At 35.1% G+C, this 19827-nt stretch overlaps 2 long non-coding RNA genes across 3 annotated transcripts in view; one reads left to right on the top strand and one right to left on the bottom strand.

Moving 5' to 3' along the window:
* Window positions 1–19827, top strand: part of LOC309660549 — a 391217-nt gene that overhangs the window by 184665 nt on the left and 186725 nt on the right. The gene's annotated exons all lie outside the window — the stretch shown is intronic.
* On the bottom strand, window positions 12102–18937 carry LOC309660568. The gene is made up of 2 exons (XR_014263473.1): window positions 18320–18937; window positions 12102–17960 (listed from the first exon to the last, which is right to left on the bottom strand). It is a non-coding gene; the product is annotated as an uncharacterized lncRNA (long non-coding RNA).

The raw sequence follows: 19827 nt of genomic DNA on the forward strand, positions 1-19827 counted from the left end.
TCATAAGAGACTACTACAAACAACTATATGCCAACAAAATGGACAAGCACGAAGAAATGGACAAATTCTTGGAAAGGTACAATTTTCCAAGACTGAACCAGGAAGAATTAGAAAATATAAACAGACCTATCACAAGTAATGAAATTGAAACCATAATTAAAAATCTTCCAACAAACAAAAGTACAGGACCAGATGGCTTCACAGGTGAATTCTATCAAACATTTAGAGAAAAGCTGACACCTATCCTTCTCAAACTCTTCCAAAAAATTGCAAAGAGAGGAACACTCCCAAATTCATTCTACGAAACCACCATCACCTGACACCAAAACCAGAAAAAGATATCACAAAATAAGAAAATTATAGACCAGTATCACTGAAGAATATAGATGCAAAAATCCTGAACAAAATACTAGCAAACAGAAACCAGCAGCACATTAAAAGGATCATACACCATGATCAAGTGGGATTTATCCCAGGGATGCAAGGATTCTTCAGTATATGCAAATCAATCAATGTGATACACCACATTAAGAAATTAAGGAATAAAAACCATATTGTCATCTCAATAGATGCAGAAAAAGCTTTTGAAAAAATTCAACACACATTTTTGACAAAAACTCTCCAGAAAATGGGCATAGAGGGAACCTACCTCAACCTAATGAAGGCCATATATGACAAACCCACAGCAAGCATCATACTAAATAGTGGAAAACTGAAAGCATTTCCACTAAGATCAGGAACAAGACAAGGATGCCCACTCTCGCCACTCTTATTCAACATAGTTTTGGAAGTCCTAGCCACAGCAATCAGAGAAGAAAAAGAAATAAAAGAAATACAAATTGGAAAAGAAGTAAAACTGTCACTGCTTGCCGATGACATGATACTATACATAGAAAATCCTAAATATGCCACCAGAAAACTACTAGAACTAATCAATGAATTTGGTAAGGTTGCAGGATAGAAGATAAATGCACAGAAATCTCTGGCATTCCTATACACCAACAATGAAAAACCAGAAAGAGAAATTAAGGAAACACTCCCATTTACCATTGCAACAAAAAGAATAAAATACCTAGGAATAAACCTGCTTAAGGAGGCAAAAGACTTGTACTCAGAAAAGTGTAAAACACTGATGAAAGAAATCAAAGATGACATAAACAGATTTAGAAATATACCATGTCCTTGGACTAGAAGAATCAATATTGTGAAAATGACTATACTACCCAAAGCTATCTACAGATTCAATGCAATCCCTGTCAAACTACTGATGGCATTCTTCACAGAATTAGAACAAAAAATTTTACAATTCGTACAGAAACACAGAAGACCCCAAAGAGCCAAAGCAATCTTGAGAAAGAAAAACAAAGTTGGAGGAATGAGGCTCCACAACTTCAAACTATACCACAAAGCTACAGTAATCAAAACAGTATGGTACTGTCACAAAAACAGAAATATAGATCAATGGTACAGGATAAAATGCCCAGAGATAAACCCACCCACATATGGTCACCTAATTTACGACACAGGAGGCAAGAACATACAATGGAGAAAAGACAGTCTCTTCAATAAGTGGTGCTGGGAAAACTGGACAGCTGCATGTAAAAGAATTAAATTAGAACACTACCTAACACCATACACAAAAATAAACTCCAAATGGATTAAAGACTTAAATATAAGATGAGACACTATAGAACTCTTAGAGGAAAACATAGGAAAAAGAGTCTTTGACATAAACCACAGCAAGATCATTTTGACCCACCTCCTAGAGTAACAGAAATAAAAACAAAAACAAACAGGACTTAATTAAACTTAAAAACTTTTTTAAAATAAATTTATTTATTTATTTATTTATTTTTGGCCTCATTGGGTCTTCGTTGCTGCATGCAGGCTTTCTCTAGTTGCGGTGAGCAGGGGCTACTCTTTGTTGTGGTGCACAATCTTCTCATTGCGGTGGCTTCCCTTATTGTTCAGCATGGGCTCTAGGCACACGGGCTGCAGTAGTTGTGGCTCATGGGCTCTAGAGTGCAGGCTCAGTAGTTGTGGCCCACGTGCTTAGTTGCTCTGTGGCATGTGGGGTCTCCCCGGACCAGAGCTCGAACCTGTGTATTCTGCATTGGGAGGCGGATTCTTAACCACTGAGCCACCAGGGAAGCTCTAAACTTAAAAGCTTTTGGGCAGCAAAGGAAACCATAAACAAGAGAAAAAGACAACCCTCAGAATGGGAGAAAATATTTGCAAATGAATTAACAGACAAAGGATTAATCTCCAAAATATACAAACAGCTCATGGAGCTCAATATCAAAAAAACAAACAATCCATTAAAAAATGGGTGGAAGACCTAAATAGACATTTCACCAAGGAAGACTTACAGATGGCCAAGAGACACATGAAAAGGCGCTCAACATCACTAATTATTAGAGAAATGAAAATCAAAACTATACTGAGGTATCACCTCATGCTGGTCAGAATGGCCATTATCAAAAAATCTAGAATCAATAAATGCTGAAAAGGGTGTGGTAAAAACGGAACCCTCCTGCACTATTGGTGGGAATGTAAACTGATACAACCACTATGGAAAACAGTATGGAGGTTCCTTAAAAAACTAAAAATAGAACTACCATATGACCCAGCAATCCCACTCTTGGGCATATACCCTGAGAAAACCATAATTCAAAAAGAGACATGTACCACAATGTTCATGGCAGCACTATTTACAATAGCCAGGACATGGAACCAACCTAAATGTTCAATGACAGATGAATGGATAAAGAATATGTGACACATATATACGATGGAATATTACTCAGCCATAAAGAGAAACGAAATTGAGTTATTTTTAGTGAGGTGGATGGACCTAGTCTGTCATATAGAGTGAAGTAAGTCAGAAAGAGAAAAACAAATACTGTATGCTAACACATATATATGGAATCTAAAAAAAAAAAAAAAAATAGTACTGCTGAACCTAGTTGCAGGGCAGGAATAAAGAGGTACACATAGAAAATGGACTTGAGGACATGGGGTGGGAGGGGTAAGCTGGGGCGAAGAGAGAGTAGCATTGACATATATACACTACCGAATGTAAAATAGTTGGCTGGTGGGAAGAAGCAGCATAGCTCAGGGAGATCGGCTTGGTGCTTTGCGATGACCTAGAGGAGTGGGATAGGGAGAATGGGAGGGAGGCTCAAGAGGGAGGGGATATGGGGACATATGTATGCATATGGCTGATTTGCTTTGTTGTGAAACAGAAACTAACACAGTATTGTGAAGCAATTATACTCCAATAAAGATCTATTAAAAAAAATTATACAATACAGTATTGTTAGCTATAGGCATTATGCTGTATAGTATGTTTCCAAAACTTACTTGTCTTGCATAACTGAAACTTTGTACCCTTTGGCCATCACTTCTCCATTTCTCCCTCCCCATTGCCTTTGGCAATCACCATTCTCTTCTCTGTTTCTATGAGTTTGACTATTATAGATTCCACATGTAAGTGAAATCATATAGTATTTGTCTTTCTGTATCTGGTTTATTTCACTTAGCATAATGTTTGTGTCTTCTCTTATAAGGATTCGGTATCTTCTTAAAAGACTCCACATCTTCTCTTATAAGGACTTTTCATTGGGTTTAGGGCCCACCCAAATCCAGGTGATCTCATATTAAAAACCTTCATCTACAAAGTGTTTTTCTAAATAATATCATAATTACAGATTTTAGGGCATGGATATATTTTGGGGCAGAGGCTCATCATTCAACACACTATACACTGTTTATTGATTAAACACATTTAAATTAAGGGTCAAATTGAGGGCAAAGACTGTCTTCACTTTTGTGTCATTGTGTATTTTGCAACATAGGTGCACACAATAGGTACTTAATAAATATTGCAAGGATTAGAAACACATCTGTGACCAGTAATTAAAGTTTTTCTAGAAGTTTATTAAATGATGAAGTTAAACTAATTTTTAAGTTAACAAATGATACATCAGTAGAATACCATGGTTTCACGCTATTTACAATGTGAATCCAGATTCTACTTATATACTAATTAATTGTCCCTGTTAGCAAAATTCTAACTGTATGAAAAAGAAATGGGCCTGTGTACAATATGAAATATGTGAATACAATTTAAAAAATTGACTCTAACTATTGGTAATCACAGATAAATATTGCTTTACAAAGCTTATGTTGAAATTAGCTCAGTATACCACCATGGTCAATTACATAGCCAAATACATTCTTGATGGGACTTTTGTAATGGGCAATCATTCTTTCAAGAACAAAATTGTTTCCTATTCCTATGATTTGATAGTAAGTAATAAACATGTAATATATCAATTTACAAAGTCAATTACATAATCAAGAAGAGTGCCAACAGCAATAACCAAAATACTCTGTACTGTATTTACTTTCATATTCTCTACTTTCCCTAAGGCACCAGGCCTGGCATTTTTCCTACTTTCTCAATTTTCTTTGCATAATTTTCCACTTGGTGGACTGCCATTGTCAACAGCAGCACTCTTCAACTTCTGGAGGTTTGGTAAGAGCAGTTGAAGTGATGGGAACTGTGTTTAATTAAATCCTGGTTGCTGAATGTAAATGCAAAAGTGCTTAATTATTCAACATTGCTGGTGAGGAAAGTCACAGGAGAGGATCTAGAAGAAATGCGGTGTCTCATGAGCTTTGAGATACAATACTGAAAAGTATCAGTTTCCTGTTTACCTCCTTTAAATTAAAAAAAACATTTGAAAGAATGCAAACGAAAGTAAGAATAACTCATAAAATACCTAGCTGACTAATTTCAGCTGCTAAAAAAGACACATACAGACATAGATAATGTGGTCTTATAATTATGTATCAGATAGGCTTCATGAAAACATCTACAGACTTTGTGATTCATGTATATTTGAGGGAAATCCTTAAGTTAAAATAAAGAAAAGGAGGATATTAATTTGAATTCCAGGACAAGGGAGTATTCCACTTTAAAATTTGATTTTATGTTTCTTTCAAAATTTGTTTTAGTGTTTAGGAACTGACTTAAATATTGGAGATTTCAAAGTGTTTGCAACTAATTATTAATAGTTCTATAAATTTAATGTAATTTTGATTACTACCCTAATTTCTAAAGTGTTTTTGAGTAAATATGAGTCAAACATCTCTCAGAAAGGATTACTACCAATTTATTTGTTAAATGTAAGCACAGATATATTAGGCATCTACCATAGTCTTACAGTCCTATTCCTTCAATATTCCTTCAATTTCTGTCTAGAAGAGATGGAATTCTTTGGGTCAATTTCACATTTTACACAGCATTGTATAAGAACTCTCTTTTGTTGATTATTTAGTTTTTACTGACAGTATTGCTGTAAAAATTTTACTGTAGAATAGCTAACCAGAAATAGATTAAATTTTATACACATGTGGATATCCCCAGATGTGAATACAGGATAAACTTAGTTTTGTCTCCAGGTTATATCACCATATAAATCTCCTAGCACATTCTTATCTGTTATGTAAATAAGATGTGGAATTCCAATAGGGTATCAGTGTTCTACAGCAGATGGTACATTGAGATTTACCACACCATTACATTTAATGGGTTTGAATTCATTTGGATTTCTTGATGTTCTCTCTGTCCTTCTCATAGCAGCAGTGTTGCCAATGTTCCTGATTATATATGATTTGAGAGAGTGCTTACAGGAGAAAAACTCCTTTATCTTAGAAATATGAGTATTTTATGTCAAAGTTTAAAGTGTATATGTATTGCATTGCAGAGGATTTATATGCCCTGTGAGAAAAGGATAGTTAATGAATATTCAACAAAGTACTTGCAGTCATTACACTCAAAGATATTTTATAAAATGGAAACACTCAATTAACTATTGTAGTGCTAGTAGGGAGTATTCATATGAAAAACAAAAAGAAATTTTCAGCCTACATCATCATGGATGAAGTGAAAAAAAAGTTTAATATAAGAGAATACAAAGACTCAGGAAGCATGTGTCTCAGTCATATTAAGGAAAGATGCTCATGACTATTTCTGTTAACAAAAATTTATATAGTTTTTGGCTCACTAATTACTCTAGAGTAATAAATAATATCCCTAAAAGCGTTTGCTCTGTGAAGGGTCAGACCTCAGTGACAATTATAAATGGCAGCATGAGCCATATGCACTTTTTGTCTCTGAACTTGCTCTTTTTAGGAGCAGAATGAGTGCTGGTGTAGCTTTCGTCAGTTGGTTACAGAAATTACTGTGGATGAACATAGAATGGAACAAGAATAAGGAATCCAATCTTGTTGTATAACCAGGTACCTCTAAATCAATATGTTTCAAAGAGTGGCCAAAAAAAACAACTATAAAATCTTATTAGAAATGGAGACGCCTGGGCCGGGTCCCAGATTCACTAAGTCAAAATCTGTGAGGGTGGAAGCTGTGAATCAAAACATTAAAAAATCTCTGTAGTGATTCTCATTGCGTGTATATATATATATGTGTGTGTGTGTATATATATATATGTTGCAGGTCAACATTCAAAGCCAGGACTCTAAAGCAGACTTCCTGGGTTTAAATGGGTTCCTTCACTCACTAGTTCTGTGACCCCAGGCTCATTACTTAGCCTCTCTGTGTCTTAGTTTCATCAGCTGTTAATGGGGCTGATCTACCTATGTCACAGGGTTGTTTTGAGTATTAAATGAATCAATATTTGTAAATCAGTTAGTACCTGGCACCTAGTAAGCACTAATCAAATAGGAGTTTGTGTAAGGATAATAAAAAATAATATACCTGTTTATTGGAACTGCCAGATCATGTTTAACATTTACAAGCTTTCTATTGAAAAAAGAAAAACAAAATCTTCCCCAGAAAATATCTACGTACTGAATAAAACACTAACTATGATTCCATGTTTGAAGTTAGTAGAAACCGAAGTTGCATTCCATATTGTTTTTGCTTTCTTCATTGTTACAATTTTATAATAAATATTTTTAATATTGTCAGAATCTGCTTCTAGTAATTCTCTGAATAAAACATCCTTTCAATTTTTTTCAGTCATGCTGAATACTAATTCTGGTGACATATGCACTCTCATGAATGGTGAACACATTTTTCATTAGAATAAGATAAGGCTTAACTACAGTGTCTTGGTGTATATATGTGCCATGCTATTTCCTGCAAATCACCACAGTAATACAGCATGGCAGTCATCTTAAAGTGACATTACAGACAGTATTCCAGGCACTTGGTTTTCAGTTCATTTGTGGGACATTGGACTCATTTGGCAGCAGTACTGAAATCACATTCATTTATAGGCACTTCAGAGGCATCCTCACAACATCCCTTAATTACATTACAGTATCCTGCCATTGCCATTTGTTTATTGATTTCAGTTGTTAGAAGCCTTTTCTATTATTATCTGTAAACTCCTTTGATTTACAGTCATTTGTCTACATTTAGAACAAGAAAAGCTGAGTGCTAAAGACAGATAGGAGGAGAGCTTGATTGTATTTCAATTGACTGATTGCTGACTTTTTACCTAATGACAACTAATTCCAGGAATGAACCACAATTTTTGATATATCATGATGTTGCCATCATTTTACCCATTCTAATATCAAGATCTTGAGTTTTACATATATGCCGTCAGTATAAGCAGACAAGGTCTTCTATATTGAAAACAATATGTCCGGGCAGTTCATAATTGTACTTGCAGCATTATTCACACAAGCTTCAGTAAGTCTAATTAAGTCTTCAGATTGGCCTGAAGAGCCTTTAGACGGTAGGGCTTTCCATTGGCCTAGAAGTCATTTGATCTCTTTATGACTTCTCTGAGCTAGCATTAGCCATTTCAGATTGGCTGTGACTGTGAAACAGGCAATGGTGCATCTGTTTTTTGGTTTGATTTTAATGGGAAAAACACTTTCTAAGAAGGCAAACTTCATATCCTTACTTATGAAAGAGTTATGTGTAACCCTTTAAAATATATAAATGAGAACACCCATAGGAAAAAAAACGTTCATCAGAATGTAATTTGGAAACTGAAAAATGTACCCAGGTCAATTTTAAAGTTATACAATCTGTTTATTTTGGAGGAGGTGTATGTGTGTGTCTAAAATTATAAAAATACTACCAAGTTGGTTCAGGCAGATTTTACTATTCTAAATATAAATCTTAATTGTAATTTGGAAAGTTTTTAAATCATATGTTTTAAGTAGTGATAAAACTGAAATTTATGCTGAGTGACATGATCTTTGCCTTCTTGGAGCTTAAAAAAATACTATACTTTTTTTTAAATTAGCAGATTAACATTTTAGTATCCTTAAAAATACAAATAAATGTGGATTGCAGTTACTTGGGAACGTCTGAAAAATCATTTATTGTGTATTTTAATCTCAGACCAAATTAAGACTAACAAGTTCTTATGAAATTGAAAATGCTTTAGTAATAAAATCCTAAAGTCATTTACAAAAATTATTTTTACCCACTCAGTCTTTTCCCAGTCTCACCATTTAAAAAATGCCAATTTATCATAAAATTTGAGGAAAGTAAGCAAAGAAGAGTTTATTAGCAACTGTCAAATCTATCTTAATTGGGATTTGCTATAATAATTTGAATACTTCTTCAAGTACTTTTTTTTTAAATTGAGGTATAGTGGTTTTACAATGTTGTGTTAGTTTCTGGTGTACAATGAAGTGAATCAACTATATGTATACATATATTTCCTCCCTCATGGACCTCCCTCCCCTCCCCATCCCACCCATCTAGGTCACCACAGAGCACCGAGCTTAGCTCCCTGCGCTATACAGCACGTTCCCACTAGCTATCTGTTTTACACATGGTGGTGTATATATGTCAATCCCAATCTCCCACTTCATCCTACCCCCCTCCCCCATGTCTACACATCCATTCTCTATGTCTGCGTCTCTATTCTTGCCCTGCAAATAGGTTCATCTGTACCATTTTTCCAGATTCCACATATATGTGTTAATATACAATATTTGTTTTTCTCTTTCTGACTTACTTCACTCTGCATGACAGACTCTAGGCCCATCCACGTCTCTACAAATGACCCAGTTTTGTTCCTTTTTATGGCTAATATTCCATTTTATATATGTACCACATCTTCTTTATCCATTCATCTGTTGATGGACATTTAGGTGACTTCCATGTCCTGGCTATTGTAAATTGTGCTGCAGTGAACATTGGCCACCTCCTAAAGTAATGAAAATAAAAACAAAAATAAACAAATGAACAAACATATGGACACCAAGGGGGGAAGCAAAGGAAGGGGGTGGTGGTGGTGGGCTGAATTGGGAGATTGGGATTGACATATATACACTAATGTGTGTAAAATAGATAACTAATAAGAACCTACTGTATAAAAAAATAAATAAATAAAAAGGAAAAAATAAAATAAACAAATTGGACGTAATTAAACTGAAAAGCTTTTGCACAGCAAAGAAAACCATAAATGAGACGAAAAGACAATCCTCAGAATGGGAGAAAATATTTGCAAACGAAGAAACTGACAAAGGATTAATCTCCAAAATATGCAAACAGCTCATGCAGCTTAATATCAAAACAACAAACAACCCAATCAAAAAATGGGCAGAAGACCTAAATAGACATTTCTCCAAAGAAGACATACAGATGACCAAGAGGCACATGAAGAGATGCTCAGCATCACTAATTATTAGACAAATGCAGATCACAGCTACAGTGAGGTATCATCTCACACAGATCAGAATGACCATCGTCAAAAAATCTACAAACAAAGATTTCATGATAAACCTCAAAATATCTCATAAAATGCCAATTGTAACTCAGTGAAGATCAAAATAAAATTATTTTAAGAAGTGTACCCTTTTCTCTAATATTTATGACTGGGAAAGCAAAGGATTTAATGTATGACAAAGGAACATCATGCATACAAGCCTTCTATTACAATCATCTCTGACTTTTCCATATTTTTTATATTCTATATCCAATCAAATTTAAAATCATGTCATTATCACTTGATTTATTTAACAAACAGTTATTTAACACCCACCATATCCAGTCACTCTAGTAGGATGCTAGGACTAATAAAAATATAGTAATAAAGACAGTACAGGAGACAGACATCAAAGAAAAAATTGCATAATTATAACCTCTATTTTGCACTGTGAAGAAAAGTTAGAGTGATCTATAAGAGTACCTCATCTAGCCTTATAATTTCAAGGAAGGTTTCCTTGGAGAAATTCTATTTGAGTTCAGATCTGAAGAATGAATTAGAGTGAGTCAGGAACAATGAAGGAAATCATTCTAGGCCCTGAAACCCTGAGAACAAGGAGGGGAAAAGAAAGTCAATATGGGGCAGCACAGAGAGTGAGGAGGGAAAATGAGATGAGACAGGAGTTAGGTATGGAAAGCCTCATACAGCAGGAGGTTTTTAAAGAGCACTCTAGATGCAGAATACAAAATGAATTCGTGGCAGGCAAAATAGTAGATGTGAGGACAATTAGGAGACTACCTCAGTAATGCTGGGGGAAGGAGATTATTATTACTGAGAGCTGGATATTGAGGGCAGTAGAAATGGAGACGTGGATAATACTGAGAGATACTTAAAATGAAGAATCAAAATTACTTGGTAGAGTTGGATGTAGGGAATGAAGAATAAAGAGGTGTTGAGGATGATTCCTAGATTTCTGGCATGCCTAGTTGACGGGTAGTGCTACCATGCATTGAAATACAGGAGTCTAGAGTAGGATCAGAACCAGGGGAAGAAAACAGTAGTGGGATATGGCATAAAACAAACATCAAAAAAGAGATTCTTGCTCCTTCAGGTACTGAAAATCATAGTAATAGGAAGAATAAGATCCAAAAGAGAGGAAGAGAAAAAGACCAGTAGTTCCTGATCTTCACTTTTTAGGGGTTTTAGCCTAGAGGAAGGAAGGCATAAGAGAAAGGAGTTAAAAGAAACAAAAAGGGAAAGAGACTTTTGCTCATTAGATTAATATTAGATTAGTATTAGTATTAGATTAGTGTAAGTATTAGTATAAGACTTAGGATTTGGACACATTTCCTTTAATGTTAGCTTGTTTTTTTCCCCCAATTCTTACCCCCAAGCCATACCCTTGCATGAACTTGGAGAGCAACTCCATAACAAGTAAACCTGACATCTCAGTGTAATTAAGGAAAGGAAGGTTTACTGTTTAACTGTCCTAAACTGCCTCTTGTTCCTGTCTTGTATGATGGGACTCGGAGGTTCTCCCAGGCTCCTTGGGAGAAGCAGCTGGAGCCTTCCAAAGGCACTGGAGAGGCTGAGGAGAGGACCTCTTGGTCAGGGTCTAGACAGAAGTTGTGGTAGAGCATTAGAGAGGATTGTCACCTATGAGTGCTGAAGGCTCTGACAAAGTCTAGAGAGGCGGGCTAGTCCATACATTATACTGGAGCAACAAGGTGAGCACTCACCAGACAGGGTGACTGGATAAATACTAGGAGAGAGGTGGCTAAAGTGACCAGAAAATGGCACGATTAACAACTACAGCAGAAATTTTTCTCCACTAGTACAATGTCCCTCTTATATGTCAAACACCATCTTGGGTAAGAAAAGGAGGAAAGAAGTGAAAAGAGAAAATTGAGCATTTTGCTTAAAGTGACTGTTTCCATTACCACATTGAGCTAAGTGTATGTGATTTACTGAATAAGACTTTTCCCCTCTCCCAAAGTTCAGGAGGTTCAAGAGGAAGATCAAATAACTTAAAGACATAATAAAGAAATGTTTTTCTTTATATATCTGAACATGCTGCAAGTAAATTTAAGCCTTTATATTTAAATATGGAATAAAATTGAATTGAAGATTCAATACTCAGGTAATGAGTCAATGACAGGTAAATACCATGGACACATCTTAACATCTTTTAATGTGTTGTACTTCAGTTGGACTTTGTCTACAAAACTGAACCTAGAGGTACTATAATAATGTGGGAAGTGACACTCATTACCACTGTCAGAGACAGAATTCTGAGTTGAATTAGCACTAACATGATATAAATTAGTGCATTCTTTGATATGTTTTCATATAAAACCTGAGATAACAAAGAAACAATAGGATTATAATCCATTTAATGGATCACTTCTTTAACATGGTTGCTTTTACCATAGACTTAGGTCCAAATCTTCAGCCTCTGATGGCTGTACTAGACACCAGATCTTTAGAACTACATATATTTTATGATTAAGTTTTTGCAAAAAAAATAACAGAATAATATTTTTAAACATAAGAGGGGAATTCTTTACTTGCAATCCCACTTCCAAGAGACATGCTGGTGATTTATTTCCATTACTTCCACATCCATCTATATGTGTGTATGTATTATACGATTAAGTGCATGATTTCTAGGTGCAGAAGTGCAGTCACAAGCAGATTCTTTTTCTCGAAATTCCTAAGCCTTTACAATGAACTCAAAGTCTATTGCTAAAATATATATAAGCTTTATTTTCAGCTCCCAGCTTTCTTCTGAGGGAAAAAAAAGATTTCTAGTCTCATGGACTGTTTGTGTTCCCCTCCCTCCCCCCAAAATTCATATGTTGAAGCCCTAACCCCTGATGTGATGGTATTTGGAGGTGGGGCTTTGGGAAGTAATTAGGTTTAGATGAGGTCGTGCGGGTAGGGACCCCATGATAGAGTTAGTATCCTTATAAGAAGAGGAAGAGACTATAGCTGTCTGTCTCTCTGCCAAGTGAGGGCACAGTGAGAAGGGGGCTGTCTACAACACAGGAAGAGAGCCCTCACTGAGAACCTGTCCATGCTGGCACCCTGATCTTGGACTTCCCAGCCTCCAGAACTGTGAGAAATAAATGTCCGTTGTTTAAGCCACTCACTCTATGGTATTTGGTAACAGTAAATCAAACTGACCAAGATGTCTAGTCAAAGAGAGTTAGTAATTGCAATTTCCTACTATTCCAGACACTTTACTAATGGCATAGAAGAGTCAGTAGAGGGAACCCCACAATTTTCTGTCTTGTTTGACCAAAGGAGGAGCCGCATTTATATCAGCAGGTCTAGGTATGAAATGGTGTCTTGAGTCCAGTGGTCAGTGCAGATCCTTTTACTTTTGATTGTCAGAGAAAGTTGGTCAGGGGGCCTTCAGTTTTATGGAGACAGCTGGGTCTAGTTCTTACACTGGTCAAGAGTGGTAAGGCAACTTTGATCATATCAAAGTTGGTCCAGGAGCTATGGATTCCAGAGCAAAATAATCCCCCAGGCCTCCTCAAACATAAAACTAAAAGCCAATCACACACTTAACGTTTCTGAACTTATCCTGGTCTTTAAATTCAGCTGGTTATATGGTAACGAAATTGCTTAAACCAATTTAATATCTAAGTCTTCTGGGCTTGAATTTCTCTTGTTGACTGGTGACCAAAAAAATTTCATTATAACATGACACTTGCTTGAGGAGCCCTAGGCTTCAGAGAAAAAGATTTGTTATAGACAACTATAACTGAAAAACATAAGCAGATAAAAATATATGAATGTATTAAAAATAGGGAAATATTTATAATTTTGTGTTTCTTTTTTCACTTAACTTTATTTCATGAACATTTTCATAAGTCAGTGAAATTTCTTCAAATTCACCATTATTGAGTGGTTGCTGAATATTTCATCATACTGTTGTAGTATAAAGTCCCTATTTTTGGATATATAAACTAATTTCAACTTTTATATACTATATAATATTAATATATAACTATATGTATAGCATATGTATTATAAGTACATAAAATATTATTTTATTTATTATAATTTCTAGTAGGTAACTGACCTTGAACATATAACATTGTCAATGTCTCTGATTATTTTTATAATATAGATTCCTAAATGTAGAGGTCTTGGGTCAAATAAAATATCCTTTTTAAAGTTTTTGAAACCTAGATATAAATTGCTTGTAGGAAGTTGATCCATTTTTATTCCTATTATTTCTAATAGCAGTATTCACTTAATTTTTCTTTATTCTCAGCATTTCTGTTATAAAATTTTATTAAGTATAATTTGGAATTTGAAACACTAGAATGGTGTCATGTGTTCTGTTAAGATGCAATACTATTAGATTAAAAGTGCGCTGCATAACAAATAAACAGATTTGCTCAGCATGTTATTTTTATTTAATAATTCCAAATTGGATTAAGCTTGACAAAATTTAGGAAAAAATCTTAAACTAGGATGGGAAAAGTGTGATATATTGATGAAAACATTATTAAGGTTTTAATCCTCATTAGTTTGAGATGAAAACAATTTACACTCATTAATGCACAGAACACATGAGACTTTTAGACTTGTAACATCAAGGATTTGTAAAAATTCATATGTATAATTTAAAGTAAAACATATAGATAAGTGAACTGACCTTCATTCTATTTTACACTATACAATTTTCTTTGGGGCATTATTGGCTTTATTTAGTCCATTACATAAAGCATTATTTCAGAATAAAATTTAAATATATTTATTAAAGATCTACTCTACATTATTAAGCAGCTATATGAACATAAAAGTTGAGATAAGGATCAGATGTAGCCATTTCAAATGTAATAGTCTATGGTATAACTATGTTCTATATTCTAATTAGGTGCTACTCTGGATTTGGATAAAAGAAATGTTCAAAAATAAAATAGTCACTAATATGTATAAAATATTTAACTAATAAGAGCCTGCTGTGTAAAAAAATAAATAAATTAAATTAAATTAAAAAAAATAAAATATTATCCATGTTGATTAACTACAGTAGTTTCCTAGGGACAAGACATTTTATTCCTTCTGTTAAGCAGGTGTGTGCCTGTCTTAGGCAAGTGTAAGACAATTTAGCTGTGTTTGTGTTTGATTAGATTTACTTAATATGCACTTTTTCTCTATAAAGACAAATTTTATGTACATTAATTACATACCTGTTTCTAAAAACTTCTGAGCCTTTATTTTGTGCTGTCTGCTCATTAATAGTCATAGTCATGGTTTTGAATAAGGAAACAAGCTGTTTCCCTGAAGATGTGAACATATCATTTCAAAATATATGTTCTCTATCCTTACCTATTATAAACAGTATTTTGCACCAATAGAATCAGTGCATTGTCCTTTTCATTGTTAGAAAAAAAATTATTTTTGCGTGTACTTTTTGGCTGGAAAGTACCAATTTGCTAACTATACATTTGAATTTGTCTACAAACTGAGAAAAAAATAGGTTCTTTTCAAATAATAATAATTGCAGGTAGCACTCAGAGTCAGGCATTTTTTACAGGCTTCACATATAATAATGCATTTAATATTCACAGGAAATTTGTGAGACAGCTATTATACCTACATTCTATAGCCTAAGGAAATGAGGCCACAGAGAGGCTGTGTTGCTTGGCCAAGGACACATAACTATGAAAGAGTCAAGCTGAGATTTTACCCAGGCTCATAACCATGTTCTCTTATGTTTTACACCCTCAGGTACCCAGGCAGGCACCCCCAACTATATTTTCACCCTTGTCAGCTCAATCACCAGTACTTATCATATGCAATGTCTCAATATCTCTCTCATCTGTACCTGTGCTATATTTTGTACTCTAATTTAGGCTGTCATCACATTTTGCCTTGATATCCGAATAACATCTTCAATATCTTCCATTTCCAATTCCTTTTAGATACTGACATCAGAATAACCTTCTTGAATTGCACTCATAGTCAAAACACTCAACAAACTAGGAACAGAAGGAAACTTTTCAACCTGATAAATGGCATCTATGAAAAAGCAACAGCTAACATCATACTTAATGGTGGAAAACACGACAAGGATGTTTTCTCTTGCTACTTTAATATTTTACTAGAAGTTTAGCCAGGGCAATTAGTCAAGAAAATGAAACAAAAGCATCCTCATTAGAAAGGCAGAAATTAACAAAAAACTCTATTTGTAGATGACATGATCTTGTCTATAGAAAATCCTAAGGAAAGCTTTAAAAAAACTATTAACTAATAAATTGGTTCAGCAGGGTTTCAAGATACAAGGTCAATACACAAAAGTCCATTGCATTTCTATACACTTGCAATGAAAAATCTAAAAATGAAATTAAGAAAAAGAATTTCATTAATAATACTATCAAAAAGAGTAAAATACTTAGAAAAAAATTAACAAAAACTATGACACCTATAATCTGAAAGCTATAAAATACTGCAGATACAAAAAAATGAATTTTATACTTTAAATTGGTGAATGGTAAAATATGTGAATTATATCCCAATAAAGCCAATAATATATAAAATAATACCCTTCTTGAAGTACTCCCTTCTCAGAATCCTTCAAGGGTTACAAATTTAATTCAAAACACCTGTGCATACACTGCAAGCTCTTGTGATCTGGACTTTCCAATTTTGTCCCTTTGTGGGTCCCTTCATGCTGCATGAAAACTAAGTATGACATATGCCACATTTTTTCTCTCCTTCATGCCTTCTCCACCCAGGAAATATCTCTCTCATCTTTCTGTTCAAATCTTCCCTAACTCTTAGTCCCAGCTCCTATGCCATCTCTTCTCTGAAAGAGGTGACTTCTTTTCTGTACTCAATTGCTCTCTCTCCTCTGAACCTTTGTAGCAAAGTACCACTGCACCTCTCTGATAGCGTTGGCCACCTTCTGTTTTCTAGCATGGTTGAATCAACTTTACACAAAGTCCTTGAGGGCAGGGTCCTTTTGTAATTTATTTATTTTTTCATCTCCCACAAAAACTAATAAAATGGCATGCATGAAGTTTTTGCACAATAAACATTTTAAATGAGTTAATTATTTATTAAAGAACAGCAGAGAAAATGAATAAATGGAAATAGTAAACAAATGATCTAGTGAATGAATGAATCTTACTTTTTCTCTAAGCTTTCTAAGCAGGTTTCATGGCTATATATTCAGCATTCTTAGTTGCAAAAAATAGAATCTACTGTGATTGTTTAGACAGAAAAGGAATATTTAAAATACATTATCTCTCAGCATTCTCCAAAAGAGCCAGAGAGCCATGCTCTTTAGCAATCTCGTTAGAAACAAAGCCCAGTCATAGTACAGAAGGTGATGTAGAGAAAACACCCTCCCTGCCAGCTGCTCAGCACTTATGAGAGTCAAGATTGGACCACAAAACTCTGTTAATGTTGCCCCCTAAAGAACTGGACCCAAGTCTTAGCTAGATTTTACAGAATTAATATGTGTACTTTCGTAGCACCCACTGTGAATACTACTGCTTTCAGAATCTATTGCTTGTGAAAAACTAAATATGTTTAGCAAGGTATGGAACAGCTGTAGTGACCATTCATAGTGGTCACTGAGTCACTTATAAGCATAATTTAAAGGTGTCGTAGACCTTATATTTATTGTTCTGGAGAAACATTAATCTCATGAAGAGTGAAGTACTGAAGGCTGAAGGACTGTAATTACCCACCAGCTAGGTACACTGTCATTAGCCAGGATGAAGCCGTCTGCAGGTTTCCATGTCAGTGCACATTGCCCACCTTACAAGGTAATACTCCACAGAAATGAGAATTCAACCTCAGTGTCTTGACAGGCCCCCACATTCACTCAGGCAGATCCCAAGCATGCCGAGCTCTCCTTGGGTTTCAGTGCTGACCTTGCAAAGGGGTGGACCAGGATGGATGACACCTCAAGTTAAACATGAGCGCAGTGGAATATCTCTTGTCAGTCATTAAATGAGACAGAGTGTGACAAGGATGACCTTCAGGAAAAGGAACCAGAGTATTTGATTTTAATATCATCCGTCTTAGAAAAGGTCGCTATTTAGTCATTTCCCTTCATGAGTATCTGACATAATTGCATACAGTTACTCACTGCAGTAAAACAACTCGGATGGATATTCCAGTCTTTTACTTAAAACATAAAAGCCTAAAAACCCCCAAAGCTTGAAATAGTAAAGCCTGATCATGGTGGAACTGACATTGGGTAAATCATCTGACCTTTCTTTTTTTTTTAAGGATATTTATTTTACTTTTTTTTTTAAGGAATTCCTTTATTTTTTTATTTTTTATTTACTTATTTATTTTTGGCTGTGTTGGGTCTTCGTTTCTGTGCAAGGGCTTTTCTCTAGTTGCAGCAAGTGGGGGCCACTCTTCATCGCGGTGCGCGGGCCTCTCACTGTCGCGGCTTCTCCCTTTGCGGAGCACAGGCTCCAGACATGCAGGCTCAGTAGCTGTGGCTCACGGGCCTAGTTGCTCCGCGGCATGTGGGATCTTCCCAGACCAGGGCTCGAACCCGTGTCCCCTGCATTGGCAGGCAGATTCTCAACCACTGCGCCACCAGGGAAGCCCCATCTGACCTTTCTTAAACCATGGTTTCCTCAACTCAAAAATAGAGAAACTTGGAAATTCCCTGGCGATCCAGTGGTTAGGACTCTACTTTCACTGAAGGGGTTACGGGTTCGATCCCTGGTTGTGGAACTAAGATAAGGCAAGCAACATGGTACGGCCAAAAAAAAAAAAAAAGAATAGAGAAACTATGAAGTGTACCACCTGATTGTTATGAAGACTGAATTAAATATGATATATTTAAAGGATCTAAGAGAGTGTCTGGCTCATAGTGGGCAATAAATAATTGGTAGCTATAACTCATTACTTTAAGCATAACATCTATCAAATTAATTAATATGTGTAATTGTTTATTTTTTCCTATCTAGTAGTTTTCTATGCATTATCTACAGAAATAGCACAGGCATTGTGCTCAGCATTTAACAGGTGGGAAAACTCAGACAAAATAAAGTTATTTAACCAAGAGGAGTAGGAAAAACAGGGCTACAACTTATTATAATTACACTCTTTCTACTAATGGGGGAGGGAATGGTGGCAAATACACAAAGGATGAAAAGAGTCAAATTATAATCGGCATAAGAGATATATTGACAGGGTGAAAGAGGATAAACTTATATTTAATACAAGAACCTCTTAGACACATCATTTTTCTTTATAAATAATAGATTTCATGAGTATTAAAAGGTATCCATTACTGGTTACTTATGGTATCTCTTTATCAAATATGATAATACATTTTAAAATCCTTTATAAACTGTTTATATGTGAGAAAAATGTAACTTGTCCCCCATATCTAGCCTCAACTTTTTTTATGCAATAGAATTTTTTGCTAAACACAGAGAAATACTTCATATTCTATCTTTGCCTGAAGACAGGTGTGACCATGTGATAAATTTCTGGCTAATGCGGTAGATAGAAGTGTATGCAACTTTTGGGCAGTGCTTTTAAAGGGAGGGGGCCAGCATTCCATTTCCTGTTTTATTCACCTGGCTGGCTAGAATGTGGCCATGGCAACAGGAGGCAGAACAGCCTTCTTGGACCATGAGATGGACGCTGCCTGTTGAGGATGGCAGAGCAACAAAACAGGAGCCTAGATCTCTGACAACTTTGATGATGAGAGTCACTGTACCAGCTTAGAATGTTACATGAAAGACAAAGTTCAATTCTTTTTAGAATACTGCTGACTTGGGTAGCAGCAGTTTAAATGATATATTTACAATTTTTTATTTTATATAGGGCTACAATTGATTTACAGTGTTGTGTTAGTTTCAGGTATATAGCAAAGTGATTCAGTTATACATATACATGTATCTATTCTTTTTCAAATTCTTTTCCCATTTAGGTTATTACAGAATATTGAGCAGAGTTCCCTGTGCAATGCAGTCTGTCCTTGTTGGTTATCTATTTTAAATATAGTTTTGTCAATCCCAAACTCCCACTTTATCCCTCCCCCCGACATTTCCCCTTTGGTAACCATAAATTTGTTTCCTAAGTTTGTGAGTCTGTTTTGTAAATAAGT

This window comes from Balaenoptera physalus (assembly GCF_965194825.1).
Source record: "Balaenoptera physalus genome assembly, chromosome: 4".
Lineage (NCBI taxonomy): Eukaryota > Metazoa > Chordata > Mammalia > Artiodactyla > Balaenopteridae > Balaenoptera > Balaenoptera physalus.